Source organism: Lipotes vexillifer, unplaced genomic scaffold, assembly GCF_000442215.2.
Source record: "Lipotes vexillifer unplaced genomic scaffold, Lipotes_vexillifer_v1.1 scaffold549, whole genome shotgun sequence".
NCBI lineage: Eukaryota > Metazoa > Chordata > Mammalia > Artiodactyla > Lipotidae > Lipotes > Lipotes vexillifer.
The window spans coordinates 1,757,899-1,764,555 of record NW_006791400.1 but is presented as its reverse complement, the minus strand read 5'-3'; positions in this window follow the sequence as shown (position 1 = coordinate 1,764,555).

Sequence of the window (6,657 nt, the reverse complement as noted above, 5' to 3'; positions counted from 1 at the left end):
TTTGGAATAAAGGAAAAGTATGCAACTACAACAAGAATTACAAATTTACAATGTCTGAGAACAAATCCAACCTCCTTCTCCTAATATTTATGGTTTGGTTATATTTCAAAACATCATCATCTTCATATGAGACATGAAATTGAAAATCTGAGGGTTACTGTTGACTCTCTTATTCCTGGCTCTTAAGTCTTTTTGTTTATTGTTATTTTTTCTAATTTCACAGTGGAAAAAATTCCACTCTTTTTTTCTGATTTCTTGAGTTTGGTCCTCTATAACTTTTAATATAAATTAATGAGTTTCTTAATTGTCTTTTGTAATTCACTTTCTGTTCTCTCCAATCCCTTATTCATTTCAAAGCTAATACAACCTTATAATATTTACTTCCTTTTAATTGTTTCTCATATTCTAGTAAGTCAAGTTCAAGAGAGCATTCAGGCGTCTTTTCTGTCATTCTGGCTATGCCCCAAAATTACTTTTGGTGATTTTTAAGCTAATCTCTGGACCACATGCATGAGATTTCAATTCAGTATACTGGGAATGGACCTATGTCCTGAATTACTAACACAATTTATGGTGTTTTAGTGGTGTTAAAAAACACCCCTCTGGTAATCTAGTATCAATACAATAGCTGACTAATAACAGGGGCTAAATATGTATATTTATGGAGCAAATGAATCACTGCTGCTTTGTGTGACTAGTTCCTTCTCAACAAAGACTTTTCTGGAACCCTGCATAAATGTGTCCCTGCTATGTCGGAAATTCCTACTAAATTCTAAGTTGTGAACAATATAAACTTGTCCACTCTGCAAACAACCTCCCCTGCTTACAAATTCTGTAGAGGCTTAATCATTCCTGAGTTCTCCTTATTTCTCACAGATTTACATCCTAAAAACTGCCATCAGGTATGGCAAGCTACCACTTTAAAAATCTAGAAACCTGGACCAGACGCATCACTACATGTAGTCTTGAATGTCTACATGTAGGGACTCAGTAAAATAATCAAAAAGCTTTAATTGAAAATGGCTAATACTCATTTAATATTTTACCATTTACAAAGGGATTAACCACAGCAATACCAATCTTGAGTCAGTTTCCCAATTCAGGAAGGACTTTGGATATATCAAACACTACATTATTTTCACCAAGCTGACAGCTTGTATGCCTAAATTCATCCTAAAATATGTGTCTGCAACTGCAAGTCATTGGGATGAAAATGAAAACAATTAATTGCTGGACGATTCCTTAGTGACCAATGTTTGGCTCAGTAGATTCCAAGTAATAAGAACATTGACATTTGAATGAGTATCAGTTTGAATGAAGAGTGGTAGATGAAGCCATGGACAACATTTCCTTTTCTTAAAATTTACTAGAAAACCAGAAAGTACAGTGAATTACATAATGTTTGTGTGATTATTACATATTGACATTGGGCAAAATTATCAACTATTATGTCGTCAGTACTCTGATTACTTTTGCTGCATAACAAACTGTGCCCAAATCAGGTGGCTTAAAGTTAATGGTAATTATTATATTTCATGATTCTGAGGGTCAGGAATCTGGACCAGGTGTTAACAGGGAAGGTTCATTTCTGTTCACAGTCTGCAACTTAGCTTGGAAGACACAAATGCCTGGAAAACTGCATGGCTGCTGGGCTTCTCCCCTCCTCTCTCCCTTGCGCATCTTTATGAAGTTAGCTTGGGGTTCCTCACAGCATGGCGGCCTCAGTGTAATCAGACGTCTCCCACCGGAGCTCAGGGCTCCAGAGCCAGTGTCCCAGGAGACAAGGTGTAGAAGCTGTCAGAGCTGGTAGCCGAGGCCCAGTATCTGACGTAGCCTCACTTCTGCCATATTCCATTAGTCAAAACAGAACCTGCCCAAGGATCACCCATGATCAAGGGGAGGAAACCTAGCCCCTCGACTCTCCCTGGGAGGAGCATCAAAAAGTATGTGACCCTCTTTAATCCACAGCAGGCAGTCGGAGTTCCAATGTATAAACTCCCACTCTGCCTGCCTGGACTAATTGTTCACAGGGATTTGTTTAGCACCGTGTAGACATGGGGGTTATCTTTGTGCTTATTTTTCAGTTAAAAGGGAGAGGCACTAGGTTAGAGATTCTTTAAAAGCGAAAGTCTGGGAGTCAGCAGAACCTGCAGCGAATTCTCCTGTCATTTACCAACTCTGCATGATTGCACCAGTTATAACTAAATGGGAAGCTCAATATTCTCATCTGTAAAAATAGGAAATGTAATACTTACCTGGCTGGATTTGTTAAGAAGTTTAGAAATATTACATGGAACATACCTGATACATATTATGTATGCGATTAATGTTTTCTATTTTTATTCCCTTTGGCAGGACATCAAGTAATCTGCACATTACAAGTATTTTCTTTAACTTTTAATTCAAATGTAAATTGAGTAAAGTATTTCATAGATTTCCAAAGCCGTAGTCTTCTGGGAAAATCTAAAACCTCTTTAAACTCCCTTGCTGTGTTACTTTTAATCTTTATATTTAGATTCTTGAAGAAGTTAAACTGTGGTAAAACTGTATAGTGCTTCTGACATTTACAAGAGTAGAGCGACTTCAATTAATCTGCAAGATATAGACTCCAATTTTTCTAATTAAAATATAACTTTTGGTTGCTGGAGTGTTAATAACCATTCAACACTTATAATTCAGGAAATGCACCTTGTGAAAGATACAGAAGCATTTTCAAAGTTTATAAACAAATATCTCTCCATGAAAAGCCAAAAATTAAATCCTTTCACTCAATCTCATGCTCCATTTGTGAAATACTACCTTATGTAGCAAAAGGGATTTTGCAGGTGTGATTGTTGTTAAGAGCCTTGAGGTGGGGAGAGTAACCTGGATTATGCAGGCAGGGCCAAACTAAGGGTCCTTAAAAGCAGAGACTTTAAGCAACTTAAGATAGCGATTTTGCTTTCACACGAAAATCTCAAAAAGAGGACCTGGTAAATACCTTCACGCACAAACCCAATCCTAGGTCTATAATTCCTCATTTAATTATCTGTCAAAGTTTAATTTGGTTAAATCCCTGGAAAGTTATAACTTTTTCAAAAGATACGAGTTAACTATAGCTGCTTCATAGAGCTTTTCTAAACTTTCACAGTTAACTTAAAACATTATATGCCAAGGTAAGGCCTTGTGTTAATTTTCTATCACTGCCAGAGCAAACTATCATAAATTTAACGGTTAAAAAAACCCACATATTCATTATGTAGCAGTGCTATATATACATCAGAATTTCGACATAGGGCTTACCGACTAAGATGAAGGTGTCGGCAGGGCTTGTTCCTCCTGGAGGCTCTTGGAGAGAATTTGGTCACTTACGTTCTCAGCTTCTTAGGGCTGCCTGCTCGCTCCCCTTGGCTCCCAGCCCCTTCCTCCAACCTGAAAGTCAACCACGTTGAGCTTCTCACCACCCTCCCGCCATCTTGCCTCTCTTACCACAGGTGAGAAGAGTTCTCTGCTTTTAAAGACGCCTGTGATTAGACTGGCCTCACCTGGATAAACCGGCCTACTCTTCCCGCCTGCCTCAAGGTCCTTAGCATTAATCAGACCTGCAAAACCCCTTATGTTGTAGGAGGTAATATATCCACAGGTTACAGAGACTCAGACCTCGCCATCTTTGGGGGCTATTGCTCTGCCCTACCACAGCCTGTGATAGCATAATCAGCACACAGATTTTCTTAAGATTTTTCTAAATTGAATTTTATTTTTCTGAAAGGTGCAGACAATCAATATTAGATGGCTACGTTTTCAATGTTGCCTTGATAGTTGGCTCATCCTTTTTTATTTATTTATTTATTTTTTGCAGCACGCAGGCCTCTCACCGCTGCGGCCTCTCCCATTGCGGAGCACAGGCTCCGGACGCGCAGGCCCAGCGGCCATGGCCCACTGGCCCAGCCGCTCCGCGGCACGTACCCACGTCCCCTGCATTGGCAGGCGGACCCCCAACCACTGCGCCACCAGGGAAGTCCCTGCTCATCCTACTTTTAATTTCTGACCAGAAATGAATGGTTACTCGAATATCCTGGCTCCCCAAGTGATTTTATTTACTTTTATTTAGTAGAATAATCTTATTTCAATTAATAGACTATCTTTAACAATCATAAAAAATTATAAATGTTAGCTGAGGGTAACTGAAATAAAACATATTTATAGTCCAATCAATGCCTCACGGGATAATTTGAGGAGCAAAATAATTAGACACAATTTCCTTTGTAAGGCATGCAGTATGTTAATTTCTTCCACTTAGCCTTTAGCAAAGCTAAGAGTGTTGGAATGAAAACAAGCTCATTGTCTTCTAATGACGGCCATGCCTTGGAACACTATTCCCTCCAGAGGCTTGTCCCTAGTTTATGGCATCAGAATAAAATATTATGAAAATAATTGTGAATAAACAGAGTGGAGCCAGACACGAAAGGAAGCGAGATCTTGGAATAAATACCTCTTTCATGCTAATCTCCATCACTACACAAATTCATGAATAAAGAATGTTGGGATAACGAAGGAATTTTTTTCCAAATGTATACTTTCATCCGATCAAGCCTCACTTTAAAAAACAAGTGTAAAATTAGGGAATTCACCCAAGTCAATACACTTCAGTACCTATAGAAAGAAGGAGGTGAAGCATCTCAATTTTCTACAGGTAGGAGAGATTTATCATCCTTTGTTACATATTTAAGAACTATACCATATAGTTCAATAATGTTAGTGCTAGACAGAATCCTGAAGCCAAAATACTGAAGGGCAGAGTTGTCTCTGAAGTTCTCTTATCACTCACCCAGTCTTAACTTCCTAGGTGCACCCTGCTGTGTGCCCTGGCCCTGATTCTCTACTTTATCTTACAAACTCTCTGCAGCAAAACTCATTCTTTGACTATTTTATTAGGGCCTTATGTTCTAATGCTGACAGTAAGTGAAAAGTAACAGATTTTACAAACTCAAGGTTATGAATTACTTTCCAATTATGGTTTCACTACTCAAAAATAAAGTAGATTCAAATTGACTTTTAGGTAACATTCCTTCCTTCTCTGTGATAGCTTTCAAAAAAGAAAGCCCTAAATTTGTAAAGAAAAAAAAAAGAAATATCAAGCTGTTTTTTGTGATGTACAAGGAGAACCAGTTGAGGGAAATTTTCTGTCACTACCTAATTTATTTTCATCCTACTTCTAAACATTCAGGAGTTAACATTTAATCTTCTGACAGTTGTGTTTTCCGAGTTTCTGATGAATGCAAAGAAAATCTCTCCATGTCCCTTTTATCTCAGATTGAAAATTATTTTTTAAGTTTTCTATTTCTTGGATGATCTCTTATTATTTGCTTTTATAATAAATTCCAACCACTGGAAATTCTGGAATTCTGGTAATTCATCTCAGTTTCCTTCCTTTTTTTTAAATCACCATGAGTAATAAATAAAAGATGCTTTTAATTTCATGCCTTCTTATTGTTCTCATTTCTAAATCAACCAACAAAATACCAAATGGCACATTCATTAATATTGACTATATGATTTATTAGATGTTTGTGAATTATAAAGGCTAGACTTGTTAAAGCAGACTTAGTTAAGAAATACTACCTATACGAAGAGAAGAAAGCAGTACAAACATGCAAAACCAACCAGAACCCCCTCCTACTATAAAATTACCGTTTGATAAGTGAATTAGAGCGAATGCATCGAGAGGAAGAGTGGCCCTATCAGATGGGTGGCAAGTGGACTTTGTATTTACCAAGGTGAAGGATATTAGTCTGGAAAACATGGTATGGAGTTTGAAGTAGGTGCCAGTCCTAAGGCAACAAGGATATCAGAACAGATTTGATAGGGTATTTTCAAGCAGACTTCTAGGAAGTGTTCATGCTTTATTATGAAAGACAAGCCAATGGGGCAGAATTTCAAATAAGTTTTTGCCACTTATTAGAAAGTAAAGAAGGGAGTGCTTATTGTCTAGAAGGTAAATTAATGATAAACGATAATGTATTAAAAACGTTTAATCGTAAGTTCATACAGATGTAAAATGAACACAGAGCAAACAATTTGCTTAAACCATTAATTAACAGGACAAACAATAAGACGTTACAACCATTTCAAAGGGAAATTTAAAGTTACATTTTAGGCCTATTCACCGGGCAATAATCAATAGCATTTCACTGGACACAATAACTTTGCAATTTTTAAAGAAACTTATTTGCATTAATATTATGTTCTTATGATTTACAAAGTTATAAGATAGCTCAAAAACTGTGAAAGGCAGAGACATCTTGGAGAATTGTGCTGCACAGGTCATTAACTAAGCTTTTCAGTCCAATTCAAATTTTTTCTTATTCGTACCTACATACAACATCACACCTCATTTCCTTTATGCGTCAAAATTAAAGGAATTATTTATACCCAAATTACCAAAGATCCCCTCGAAAAAGGGGATTTCAAGCAACACACTGCATTGATTAAGGTCTTTATTTGTAGAAATTTTATTCTAACCGAAAACTTCTGCAAAATTAGGTAAACTACAGAATTCCTATAATCTCTGCATAATCACTAAAATGGCATGTACGTTAAAAGACGATATAGCTAATATCCATATTTGTCATTTTAAGTAGTGTTTCAGGAAAGGAGTATTAAAGAAGAAGGATGGAA